Below are 14903 nucleotides of genomic sequence, written 5' to 3' on the forward strand. Positions count from 1 at the left end.
GTATGAATGCATATGAGGGAAATTAATGGTACAAGGTGTCACAAGAGACAAACTACCACTAGAGGAACAAAGTAAAAGACAAATGAACTCCATAAGAGAATATCGGCAAAGCGACCTAACTATGAAAGGGATTACAACAAAGGGATATCCAAGTCCATTAGGAAATGGAATCCAACTCCACTGGAGAAGAGATTATAAATCTACAAGGGAAAATACCTCACTGGTATAGAAATAAAGAACGCACCGACTTTTACTGAAGGTGGACTGCCAACTTTTACTGAAGGTAGAGGAATGAAAGATACACCGACGTTTACTGAAGATGGACTACCAACTTTTACTGAAGGTAGAGAAATGAAAGATACACCGACGTTTACTGAAGGTGAACTACCGACTTTTACTGAAGGTAGAGAAACAAAAGAATCACCGACGTTTACTGAAGGTGAACTACCAACGTTTACTGAAGGTAGAGAAATGAAAGATACACCGACGTTTACTGAAGGTGAACTACCGACTTTTACTGAAGGTAGAGAAATGAAAGATACACCGACGTTTACTGAAGGTGAACTACCAACGTTTACTGAAGGTAGAGAAACAAAAGATACACCGACGTTTACTGAAGATGGACTACCAACTTTTACTGAAGGTAGAGAAACAAAAGAATCACCGACGTTTACTGAAGGTGAACTACCGACTTTTACTGAAGGTAGAGAAACAAAAGAATCACCGACGTTTACTGAAGGTGAACTACCAACGTTTACTGAAGGTAGAGAAATGAAAGATACACCGACGTTTACTGAAGGTGAACTACCGACTTTTACTGAAGGTAGAGAAATGAAAGATACACCGACGTTTACTGAAGGTGAACTACCGACTTTTACTGAAGGTAGAGAAACAAAAGAATCACCGACGTTTACTGAAGGTGAACTACCAACGTTTACTGAAGGTAGAGAAATGAAAGATACACCGACGTTTACTGAAGGTGAACTACCGACTTTTACTGAAGGTAGAGAAATGAAAGATACACCGACGTTTACTGAAGGTGAACTACCAACGTTTACTGAAGGTAGAGAAACAAAAGATACACCGACGTTTACTGAAGGTGAACTACCAACGTTTACTGAAGGTAGAGAAATGAAAGGTACACCGACGTTTACTGAAGGTGAACTACCAACGTTTACTGAAGGTAGAGAAACAAAAGAATCACCGACGTCTACTGAAGGTGAACTACACCCTTTTACTGAAGGTAGAGAAATGAAAGATACACCGACGTTTACTGAAGGTGAACTACCAACGTTTACTGAAGGTAGAGAAACAAAAGAATCACCGACGTTTACTGAAGGTGAACTACCAACTTTTACTGAAGGTAGAGAAATGAAAGATACACCGACGTTTACTGAAGGTGAACTACCAACGTTTACTGAAGGTAGAGAAACAAAAGAATCACCGACGTTTACTGAAGGTGAACTACCGACTTTTACTGAAGGTAGGGAAACAAAAGAATCACCGACGTTTACTGAAGGTGAACTACCAACGTTTACTGAAGGTAGAGAAATGAAAGATACACCGACGTTTACTGAAGGTGAACTACCGACTTTTACTGAAGGTAGAGAAATGAAAGATACACCGACGTTTACTGAAGGTGAACTACCGACTTTTACTGAAGGTAGAGAAACAAAAGAATCACCGACGTTTACTGAAGGTGAACTACCAACGTTTACTGAAGGTAGAGAAATGAAAGATACACCGACGTTTACTGAAGGTGAACTACCGACTTTTACTGAAGGTAGAGAAATGAAAGATACACCGACGTTTACTGAAGGTGAACTACCAACGTTTACTGAAGGTAGAGAAACAAAAGATACACCGACGTTTACTGAAGGTGAACTACCAACGTTTACTGAAGGTAGAGAAACAAAAGATACACCGACGTTTACTGAAGGTGAACTACCGACTTTTACTGAAGGTAGAGAAAAACAAAAGAATCACCGACGTTTACTGAAGGTGAACTACCAACTTTTACTGATGGTAGAGAAACAAAAGATACACCGACGTTTACTGAAGGTGAACTACCAACGTTTACTGAAGGTAGAGAAACAAAAGATACACCGACGTTTACTGAAGGTGAACTACCAACGTTTACTGAAGGTAAAGAAACAAAAGAATCACCGACGTTTACTGAAGGTGAACTACCAACTTTTACTGAAGGTACAGGAATCTTCATCTGGACATCGACTTTTTACTTGAAGATGCAGGGATCTTGTCATCTGGATACCAACTTTCACTGAAGGTACAGGAATCTTCATCTGGACATCGACTTTTTACTTGAAGATGCAGGAATCTGGTCATCTGGATACCAACTTTTACTGAAGGTACAGGAATCTTCATCTGGACATCGACTTTTTACTTGAAGATGCAGGGATCTTGTCATCTGGATACCAACTTTCACTGAAGGTACAGGAATCTTCATCTGGACATCGACTTTTTACTTGAAGATGCAGGAATCTGGTCATCTGGATACCAACTTTTACTGAAGGTACAGGAATCTTCATCTGGACATCGACTTTTTACTTGAAGATGCAGGGATCTTGTCATCTGAATACCAACTTTTACTGAAGGCACGGGAATCTGGTCATCTGGATACCAACTTTTACTGAAGGTACAGGAATCTTCATCTGGACATCGACTTTTTACTTGAAGATGCAGGGATCTCTTCATCAAAGGTGTAAAATAAATACACTCTTGATCCAAATTTCATGAGAGGTCTAAATGATCAGAGACAAAAATCAATCCAAGAATGAGTTGGAGAGAAACGGTCAACAAGGACTCTTCCTCACGAGGAATAAGATCATGTAAGGATTTATCCTATCCAAAATGGAAAGGAAAGCTAAAGCAAACACTCCCACGAGGGATAAACTCAGTGGGGAATTCAGAAAGGATACACACTTTTCTGCTTAGGGCTGACACTCTATTGGAGAGAGAGAATACACTACTTGGTGATAAACACAACCAAAATAGATTTAGGATTATTAGGAGATGCAAATGTGCATGAATGATATAAGTATGAATGTATGAATGCCATGCATATGCTGACAAAACAGATAAACTGGGGATCTTCAACGCATCATAGTGTAACGGGATACTCGACTAATCTCGAATAGATGGAGACTTCTACTGGAGATGAAATAAACTTATGCTGGAGATGAGAGAAATCCGATGGGAATTACATCCATTGGGGAAATAAACCTTAGAGGGATACCACACTTGTCGGAGAAACTTGCTAGCAGCAGAACCACGCCTACTGGGGTAACCCAAAGCGAAATCTATTGGGAAAATCAATGATCAACTGGAAAAAACCCCAAAACTCTCAAGGTTTCAAACACTCTCAATATTGCAACAAATAAACCGGCCGGAGGAGAATCACCATCAATCAAACAAATCATGATTTACAAATCATTGAAGAATCTTATGCACTGTTGTAAATGAGGATATGAGATTTTATGCCCCTATGCCCGGCACTCGGAAGGAGATTGCCCCTAAATGATGAACCCTTTAAGTAACTGGCTACACTATTTCAGTAATGTAACATGCCCCAGTGTGAGCCTTTGAGAGACCTTGTCTCGAGGTAACTGCCCCAGATCAACTGGATCTTGAAATAAATTGCCCCAAGATGACCATGCTTGGTAAGAATGTGCCCATGGTTGAATCACTTGCCGATAATTAATTTCACACAAATTCAACTCCTTTAGTGCTAAGTGTTGACTTGCAAATAAAACAGTTAATTCAAAAATGGTAATTTTAATGCAACGCATATGGAAATTTTAAAAACAAATCATTTATTGGATGATAAAAGTATAACAAAAGGTGAATCCTTATGAGGAAAATTTTTTTGAAATTCAATTTGTGAAAGATAACGTGACAACATGATGTCAACACAAATGATTAGCAAATAAATTAGGAGTCAAGTTAACGCAACCTTGCAATAGTATGCTTTCAAAAGAAATCTTGCTTCAATTAGGTCTTTTTAGGGTTGTAACGTGGCCAGGTTCACGGTTTAAGAAATAAAGGATATAGGCTCAAAATTTGATTTAAACCCACCCATTCTTCGTGATGTACTTCAGTCCTAAGTTCAGTTAACTGACACATGTATTCAACTTCCAAGAGGAGTTACGAATGATGCTTGAGAACCAATAGATTCTAAGATAGGAGTCACCTATTCTTCTTTGGAAGTCACACAAGCTTATTCTTGCTTTTCTTTTGACAATGATCTTTTATGACATTTCAATCCAGCGGGACGCCCTAATTTTTGCCTAAGTCTCCTTTTTAGGTTTTGACTTAGCGGGCCTTTCTATTCTTTTAATTCTCTTTTTTGGAACAACTTGTGTGACGTATGTCCATTTGAGTTGAGAATTTACAGATGGTGACTGCCATGTTGATGGTTCAAGAGAGTACAACCATTGTAAGCTTTGGATTTTCGCTATTCTTCGACATTGTGTACGAAGAAGAGGACACAATTAAACCTCTTTTGGGATGGTTACTTCAAAAATGCATGATTCTCTTGGAAATGAATTAGTCATTGTAACTGAATAACTACCCTGCCCCAGGTTCAACATTAAGGTTTTTAATTTCTTGTAAAAATAAACTCCAACTCCTAGGCTCAAAGGGGTTAACGAGGGATTATCTTCCTTATAACTCCAGTGTTTGGGGATTTGAAACAATGCCTGTACATCGTCAGCAAAGTTTTATTTAAAAGCATACTATTTCAATTCGGGTATTTTGTTTTCATCATTCTCCCTCCAATACTTGCCTAACAAAAACATTTTTTGTTGTTTTTTTTTTTTCTGTAAAGAAGAAAGAAAAAATATAGAGTGAAACGAATGGATTAATTCAAAACTTGCATTCATTTCATTAATATTACCATTAAGTTTAACAACATTTTTATAAGCAAATAAACACTTAACAAGAGAAAAAACTCAAATGCAAATGATAAAAAATGGCTCAATGATCTGCTTTGATCCACTGGCTTTGGGGATGTTATTGGTGTCTCAGCACTGATTATGGCATAGGACCAATATCCTTGAAAGAGAGTATCTTGTTGTCAACCAGATCTTGAACTATTTCCTTCAGGACATTGCAATCTTCAATGGAGTGACCTGATATCCCACTATGAAAATCACACTTGATATTTGGATCGTATTCCTTGGGAAATGGAAACTTTGCAGGCTGGGTTGGTCTGGGAGCTACCAATGAGTTCTGAATCAACACAAGATACAACTCGGTATAAGACATAGGAATGGTATCAAAGCGACGAGGCATCTTTTGTTGTTTCCTCGATGTCTTATTCAGCTTCTCGCCTTGCCACTGATATCCTTGGCTTTGTCGAGGGATAGACAAAGATTGTTGATCAGGAATTTTCGAGAAGGAGGGTTGAGAAGGATCTATAGGAGACAGGCCATGGGTTTCCACTTGAGCAACCACTGGATAATACTGCCTTTGGGCTATAGGAGCTTGCACTTCTGATGCAATGATCGGTGGAGAGATTTTTCCCCCTTTCAGTAAGACTTCCAGAATTCCCATGATATGATTCATCTGCTCCCTCAACTGGCCAACTTCCGCTCTCAACAACTTTTGGTCTTGTTGAAGTTCTTCCATAGTCTTGAGGAATCAGCTTCTAGTCAATGTTTCGAGGAATCAACTTGACGATTGAGGGTGACTGAATGAAAGAGACAGTTGGAATGAGGTATAAGGACAACATGGATGTATGCATGATGCAAATGATATGCAATGGCATGCAATATTGGATGTAAAGCGTGATAACAAAACAACCTATAGGAAGGCTCCTTGAGTTAGGATAGTTCTAAGTTCTTTACCCAAAAAAATCCCCTCACAAGGTTAGCTCTAAAGTTTTTGGATATAACGGTTCCTAGAGGCACCCAAGCATGATCAGAATTTCATCATGCGACAGGTGAACCGTCTTATAATGAACTTCATGAATATGCAACCTCTAGGCGAGGTTATTGTATCAATCAGACAAGGAGTGCACCTTGGGGATCGATACATAACTTCTTTAGATGGAACAGGTTCTAAAAGGTCCTTGGAGTTAACGACAAAATCAGATTTCGGCCATGCGATGGGCGAACCATCTTATGACAAATCTCATGACTAAGTCTCCTCCAAGTGGGGTTTTCGTATTAGCCATTCAAGGTGTTCACCTTGGGGACTAGCACTACACAACCACCTCCTAACTTATGTTTTTCTCTTGTTTTTCAAAAGCTCGGGTTAAGAGCTTCACTCAAGCATCGTTCCCATTCCCACAGATGAATATATATAGCAACATAAATACAAACAATAAAGCAAGAGTAAAGAAACATAATATAAGAGTAAACATAAATAACACAAGAGCAAAAGTATAAGCATAAAGAACATAGGAACAAACAAACAAAGGCAAACACTTAAACATAAAACAAACTAAACTAGGGTTGACTCTCTTAAGATTTCTAACGTCCCCAGCAGAGTCGCCAATTCTGTAGATTAGGAGATAATGATGATATGGTGGCTTGGTATTGGTATTGAAACTCTGTCTGCAGGGGGCTGTGCTCAAATATCTCAGAGTTTCAATGTGAAAACTCTGAGTATTTCTTTGTATCTTTTGCTGAGCTTTAAGTGATGAGTTTAGGGTTTTTGTGACAAAGGGTGGCTGTCGATTTTCTTTCCTCCTCTTGTTCTAGGGTTTAACAGCATTTATACAAAGAGTCTTTGAGGCTTGGAGGGAAAAGAAATTTGAATAGAATTCTGGTTTTGGATAATTCTGAGCAATCCTTTTTCGTTTTCCTACTCCTTTCTTTTTCTCTCCTCAATTTGATGCAAACTCTGTCTTTTGTGTTGCAAGCTTTCTCTAATGTAGTATCTGTTTCCTACTCTTTCTGTAGCAGGTTTCTGTTTTGCCCATTTTCAGGTAATTGACTTGGTGCACACAGCAGGCAGCAGGCCTTTTGGATGGTTTTGGTGCACACAGCATTGGGCAATGTCTCAGTAACAACAATGGGCTTAGCAGCACTAGTTTAGGGCTCTTAGAGTTTGGGTATAGGGACTGGTTTCATGTAGTAACTTGTGCAATTCATTTTGTAACATTCTCAATGCTTATTTCAAATATTCACTCCAATTGATTAATGAAGCTATAGAATGTATCATGTAACTCTTGTAATTTTCAAATGAAGTCTCTCTTTTTTCTTGTAGGATGTAATGTTATTTGAAATTGAATGAAAAAGTGTTATTGGAATTGTGGATGAATTTGCCCCTTTGGAATAATTTTGGAAGTTTTGAATTTTCTTTGTTTGCATTTCTTGATTCGCCTTCGAGTTAATTCACATGAATTTGATCTTGAAAAGAACATTAGAATGATGAATAAAGTTGAACTCTTGCCATTTTTTATTTGGAATTAGAAATCTCGACGAAAACCATGAACTCCAATAACTTGTCTTCCAAGGAATTCATGTAAATGAAACTTCCCATTTGAACTTGAATCACATCCTTTAAATCTTCGATTCAAATCCAATTCAATTTGCAAACAAACAAGTTGAATAGGCAACAAAACCTTGTCAAAAGAATCGTAACCACATCTTTTCTTGTGCAATTCATAATCAATGAATCTTAATCTTCTGACTTTAGGTGCTTAATGATGAAGAAACGACTTTGATTCTATGAAATTTCAAAACAAATTTCAATCTATTGACAAGTATCATCACAATATGAAAACCTCGATTCAAAGATCTTCAGTTGTCTTGGTGTAACCCTAAACACTCTAATTCAAAAATCTTGCATCCTGATGCTGAGAAGAGAAGAATAGCCTTGTAGCTTGATGAGGAAGAAATCTATAATAACCATAATTCAAAACCCTAATTCACGAGGACCATTGCTCAAGAGAAGAACCAGATGAATCTGTCTTATTTGGTGAGAAAGTCTCAAAACCAGCGTGAAATCCTAAATTGCACAAATGTCGTTCATTTGAAATCATGCCTTAGTGAATGACTGAATGAATGATATGCAAATGATCTAATGGAACAAAATGTATGGGTCAAAAATTGGGGTATGACAGATGCCCCTATTTAAGTGTCTTCAATCTAGAGGTATGAAGATTGAAATCTTCGTCTCGACGTGATTGAAGAGACTTAAATACAAAAATACACAATTTTTGGCCCTAAGAACTACAAATAAGTGTTTGCGTAATGTTCGCGTTCTTTAGTTCTTATGCTTATTAATCGAGAAAAAAAATGAAAGAAATGTTTTTTAGGGTTTTTATTATTATGAAGAAAAAAGAAAAGATTTTTTATTATTGTGCTCGCCAAGACGCTTGTATCTTGTGCCTACGTATTCCCTAGTTCAATGGGAAAGTCAGAGCAATCGTAGTTCGGACGAACTACGAGTTTGTTGATTAATTCTATGAAGGATGTTTAGTGTTTGGTTCAAAGGATCAAAGGTATTCAAGAGGTGTGCACTTCTTGTCACTCGATCACTTCGATTTAATTAAGAAAGATTGTTTATTCAAAGGATCAAAGGTATTCAAGAGGTGTGCACCCCTTGTCACTTAATCACTTTGATTTAATTAAGAAAGATGTTTATTCAAAGGATCAAAGGTATTCAAGAGGTGTGCACCCCTTGTCACTTAATCACTTTGATTTAATTAAGAAAGATGTTTATTCAAAGGATCAAAGGTATTCAAGAGGTGTGCACCCCTTGTCACTTAATCACTTTGATTTAATTAAGAAAGATTGTTTATTCAAAGGATCAAAGGTATTCAAGAGGTGTGCACCCCTTGTCACTTAATCACTTTGATTTAATTAAGAAAGATGTTTATTCAAAGGATCAAAGGTATTCAAGAGGTGTGCACCCCTTGTCACTTAATCACTTTGATTTAATTAAGAAAGATTGTTTATTCAAAGGATCAAAGGTATTCAAGAGGTGTGCACCCCTTGTCACTTAATCACTTTGATTTAATTAAGAAAGATGTTTATTCAAAGGATCAAAGGTATTCAAGAGGTGTGCACCCCTTGTCACTTAATCACTTTGATTTAATTAAGAAAGATGTTTATTCAAAGGATCAAAGGTATTCAAGAGGTGTGCACCCCTTGTCACTTAATCACTTTGATTTAATTAAGAAAGATTAAAGAAACTTAATTAACGCGTTTTAGTCCAAAAGATCAAGGTATTTAAGAGGTGTACACCCCCTATCACTCGAACTTTCGGCATGATTAAGAAAACGGTTTTTGAAAAGAAACTCGACGTTGGATCGAGAAATTGTTATTTTAAACGAAAATTATTTGTGAAAATAAGTTTATTTAATTAAATTTAAACAAGTATTTAACTAAGTTAATTAAAATCCATCCAAATTGATTAAAAGAAAAAAAAAATTAATTGACCTAGTTTTAATTAAGAGAATTGATTGCTTTTTTTTTAAGAAAAATAAAAAAAAGTTTGAGAAAGCAAGTTGGGCCGTGTGGGGTGTTGAAGTCCGGAGGGAGTAAAGGCCCATAATAAACAGATAAACAAATAAGGCTGCCAAAAAACAGGTATACTGAACTGGGTCGGTTTGAACCCGGATCCAACAAAAAAACCAATTTCAATTAAAACCCTAATCCCAATTACTAGAAAGAGCAACGTTCTTATTCTCATCTCTCTGCATTCTCTCAGTGGTCTCCTGATTCAAAATCCAACAAGTTCAATAAAAACAAATCGATTCTCCTCAATCTCTTCTCTAATTCTTTCTCGTTACTCATTCTCATCTCTCAGTTCGATACTCTCTCTTTCTCGCTAAACAAGTATGAGTCAAAAGCGACAGAGATCCATCAAGCTTGAACTTCAATGGCTATTTTCGAGTAAGTTTCTGAATCTCTTATTCCTTGCCTTTGTCTTCATCTGTTCGATTTGTTTTGTCTGATTCGTCTATCTTTCTGTACCTCGTGTTGCTATGTGCCGCGGTTTGGTGATTGTGTATGTTTGTGAGTATTTGTCGTGATCATGGAGTTGTTCGGATTTATGAGAAATGGAGGGATTTTGCAGGTTCTGTGAAGGTTTTGGTGCGTGAGTGATGGTGAGAATGAGTTTTTTTTAGTTTTGATTTCTCTGATGTTTGATTTTTCTGGGTAATGAACAATGAACCAATTTTTGGTCTTTGGAAAGTGATGATTTAGGGTTTTCTGTGGTGGCTGCCGATTTCTCCCCCTCCTCTTCAATGAATTAGTGGATGAATATATAGTATGTAGGTTTGGCGTGATTCTAGGTTAGGATGAATTCAAACTTGGTTTGGAATTATGAAGGGAAAGATAGCAGGTGGACTTTCATGTGACAGTTTGCGTTTTTTCCATTTTCTTGCTACTTCTCTGCTTTTGTCATCTTGTGCACTCCACATTTTTTTGATTTTTGTGTTTGAATTAGTGCTACAAATGAGTTTAATGGGCCTGTTTTTGTGTTTTGTTTGTGTAGGTTCTATGCAACATGAAACAAGGCCTTTGGGAGTAAGCATGAAGGATGTTTGAAGAATGTTAAGGCATGGAAATTTCGAGGACTAAGATTAAATTAGCATGAATTCTCTTGTAATCCCTTTGTTATAACACTTCAAAAAAAAATGAAACACTTTAATATCTTGTAACTATGAATTTTACTTGGTGACATCTTTGAATGCAACTTAAAAATTTGAGTAATGTCTTGATGAGCAATGAACAATGTGATGAACTTTGATACTTGTAACTTGACAATGCATTCCTTTGCTCGTTTTGTATTTTATATACCAAGGAACCATATGAATGAATCTTCTTATCTTAGCCTTAAATCTAACAATGATAAATCATGACTTTGAGACCTTGGATCAAGATTCCTTCTTCACAAAATTGGATCCAATAAAACTTTCATCCTATGTTTCAATCTCAATTCCACAATAATCAATCACCTTGGTGCACAACCTTTTCCATAATCCTCTAACTTTGGATGTTCAATGACGAAGAGATGACTTGGGAGGAACCAAACCCTAATCTTGCATAAAATGCTGATTATTTGAACTCATGCCTTATTGAATGAATGATATGCAAATGATATGCTGGAATGAAATGTATGGGTCAAAAATTGGGGTATGACAGTTTTGTGAAGGTTGAACAAATCCAATATAGTTATCTCAAAGAAAATATATAAGATAATACTTAAAGAAAATTTTGTTAATATGAGAAATGTGTAACTAATCATGTGACACTTTTTGCCATTTACGTACTGGCTAGTATAATAACTTCTCAATAATGTTACTATGCCTTATAACTTTGCAAGCTGAAAATTGCTTAATAGAAGAAATGTATAATTGAAATCACGTGAAACTGTTTTTGCTTTTAATATATAGGTAAAAAATTTATAACTTTGCAATCCCCTGTAAATAAAAAAGGGGACATCATTCAATGCACAACATAATAGGTATTAGGTAGAGTTTTTTTTTCTTTTTTCTTATGTGACTCGTATATTATGCAATATACGAGTCACATAAGAAAAAAGAAAAAAAAACTCTACCTAATACCTATTATGTTGTGCAGTACAGAGTTAGAAAAAGAGTTTAGATATATTATACAATTGCCATCCATCAATGGAAATTAACTCTTCTCCGTGTTTTTCAATTTCTCTATTTTCAAAACTAAAATCCAGAATTTGTTTACGAAAGAAAAAACTAAAATTCAGAATTGAAATTTATTTTTATTTTAAATAAAAGTCATAATATAAACAAAAGAAATTAAAAGATGGGAGTAGGTGAAGACCCACTCAAAAAGAGAAGGTGTTTGGGTTCTTTAAGGTTAACTCAAAAAGAAATTAACTCTTCTCCGAGTTTTATTTTTCAATTTTTCTATTTTCAATGTTAATATTTTTCATTACAAATCACTTGTTAATTGAGTATTTGGGTTCTCTAAGGTTGAGTTATGATGAAAATATGTGGAAAAATATGGGTAAAGGTGTTTGATGCAAATTCTAGTGTTGGTGGACATGTGATTACAAATCACCCCGTATATGCAGTCCAAGGCGGATGTTGAGGGTACCGCATCAGCAATATTGTAGCTGTAATTGCGGCTGTCTACCGCAATTTAAAACCATGATTAAGCCCACTTTCTATTATGACATTCTGTGTGTCTTTTGTGAGCTGCACGAAGAATCAATCTCTCATCTTTTTGGCTCGTGTACTTTTGACCATGGAGGAGTTTAAGCTCTTTTTCTTTCATGCTGACAAAATTAACCATGCTTTCAAGAGGAATGTCTTAGGTGTCATTTGGCTAGTTTCGATTTGGAGTTTTTGGATTATGAAAAACGATCTTATATTCAATCAGGTTGCCCCTTCTTTTGATGCTTGTATGTCAGTCATTGTGTTTAAATCGTGGATTTGGCTCTCCTCTTACTGTGCTCTAAAAGATGGTTGTAATTTTTACACTTGGAATACTCTTCTCTCCTTTGTTTTGGGAGGTAGTGGTTTTCCGTCTTGTATTTCGGGTTGAGTATCCCTTATACTCCGTTTTTAATAGATCACTTGCCTATTAAAAAAATAAATAAAATTTTTTGGAGGTTACATCATTTATCTTGTTTATCAACTATTATGTAGATTACTTTTTGTTGTTTTTTCAGAATTTTAGGTTGTAATTTTGGATACTTTCTTGTCATTTTTGTCATATCTTGTACTGGATTAACTTGTTTTGGTTGTTAATATATATTTCATTTTGGTTTTTTCTAAAACAAAGACTGCTTTGTAAGTTTAGTTTCAAAAAAATTTAATAAGTACTATAATTTCATTGAATTCATTTGTAAAAAATTTCACCTATAATACACATTTAATTTTTTAGACAATTAAAACAACGAAAGCTTGCATTTAACCCTGAATGGAAGAGGAGGCATCCAAGTGATATCTCATATGAAATGTGGGCATGAGGAGTAATGGAAATGTTGAAAGCCTTAATAATCTAAATTCAGTGATGAAAGAAGTAGAAGAATGCTTGGTTGCATTACCAGAAATGGCAGAATTGAAATTGATCCAGGACTTTTTAGAGCTAATCATAGGCATGGAATTAAGATATATTGTCCCATTTATTGCAAATAAAATAACTTTATATGGATCATAGTTGCATTGACCACTAGCTTAATTTAGGTCCATATGCCATGCTGCAAATGTTCCATAACTGAAAAGCATTAGAGACCTGCAAAGGAAGGTTATGAAGTTTGCCTACCAATTTCAAAGACAAATGAAAAATATGAATTAAAAAATGGGAAGAAGATTCAGGGGAGCTAAGGAAGAGATTTTAAAAGGGAGGGCAGCTAAGCCTTTAGTCATCAAATTCTCATATGATGGGATTCTATTATGTATAAGTCTCCAAACAAGTAAATGTATAGCAAGGTAATATATGTATTCTAATATAATTTTGACCACTACACATATTGGACAGGACGAGATACATGCATATAAGCTCTTTTTCAGGGAAATGGAGCATAAAAGGGGTGCTTCCACGCTAACTTTTCATATATATGGTCTAAAAACATGATGATTTTAGTGAATAGACCAAAGATATTGGGAAAAGAAATATGGAGATAGACATGAATATTTCAATGACCATCCATTATAAAAAATATCATGATAAGTTTTGTGAAGGTTGAACAAATCCAATATAGTTATCTCAAAGAAAATATATAAGATAATACTTAAAGAAAATTTTGTTAATATGAGAAATGTGTAACTAATCATGTGACACTTTTTGCCATTTACGTACTGGCTAGTATAATAACTTCTCAATAATGTTACTACGCCTTATAACTTTGCAAGCTGAAAATTGCTTAATAGAAGAAATGTATAATTGAAATCACGTGAAACTGTTTTTGCTTTTAATATATAGGTAAAAAATTTATAACTTTGCAAGCCCCTGTAAATAAAAAAGGGGACATCATTCAATGCAAAAACTTACTATAACTTTGTACGCTCACTCTATCACTCTATAAATATAAGCTTTCCTCTTCATTCCTCACCATCCCTATTACAACAACCCAACCAAGATTTCTAAAAATTTATCACAAAATGAAGAACTTTTCCACAGCTCTGTTTGTTGTCCTCCGTCTTTCAGTCTTCTATGTTGAAGCAGCCAACAAAGGCTGCGGTGCCAATTGTTGCAGTCACCCTCCTTGCAGCAGCTTCACCACCATTAACTTTTCAAAACTGTTTTTAAAACGGAAAAATAAAAAAAAATTATTTGCTAAACTGATTCTTAAAAACAATTTTAGAGATAGAAAACTAAATATTTTATATGGCAATTAATTTTTTTATTATTAGTAATTAAATTTGAATTACTTAGTTAAATATACACATACGCAATTTGAATTACTTAGTTAAATATACAATTTAGTTTATCTTTTGAGTGGAGATTATAAATTGTTCATATAAATATTTTTTTATTTATAATATAAAAATATCATTTTATTGTGAAAATCGGTCAATATAAATATACCAAAAGGATAAAATAAATTAAAATTCATTTGAATATGTAAAAATAATAAAATATTATAAAAAACAATATTCTTTGTTATATTATGCAATATACGAGTCACATGAGAAAAAAGAAAAAAAAAACTCTACCTAATACCTATTATGTTGTGCAGTACAGAGTTAGAAAAAGAGTTTAGATATATTATACAATTGCCATCCATCAATGGAAATTAACTCTTCTCCATGTTTTTCAATTTCTCTATTTTCAAAACTAAAATCCAGAATTTGTTTACGAAAGAAAAAACTAAAATTCAGAATTGAAATTTATTTTTATTTTAAATAAAAGTCATAATATAAACAAAAGAAATTAAAAGATGGGAGTAGGTGAAGACCCACTCAAAAAGAGAAGGTGTTTGGGTTCTTTAAG

The 14903-nt window shown here is 35.1% G+C and overlaps 1 long non-coding RNA gene across 1 annotated transcript; it reads left to right on the top strand.

Moving 5' to 3' along the window:
- Positions 1 to 9651: 9651 nt before the first annotated feature.
- On the top strand, positions 9652 to 10694 carry LOC131648314 (uncharacterized). The gene is made up of 2 exons (XR_009298105.1): positions 9652 to 9869; positions 10477 to 10694. It is a non-coding gene; the product is annotated as an uncharacterized LOC131648314 (long non-coding RNA).
- The last annotated feature ends 4209 nt before the right edge of the window (positions 10695 to 14903 follow it).

This window comes from Vicia villosa, linkage group LG2 (assembly GCF_029867415.1).
Source record: "Vicia villosa cultivar HV-30 ecotype Madison, WI linkage group LG2, Vvil1.0, whole genome shotgun sequence".
Lineage (NCBI taxonomy): Eukaryota > Viridiplantae > Streptophyta > Magnoliopsida > Fabales > Fabaceae > Vicia > Vicia villosa.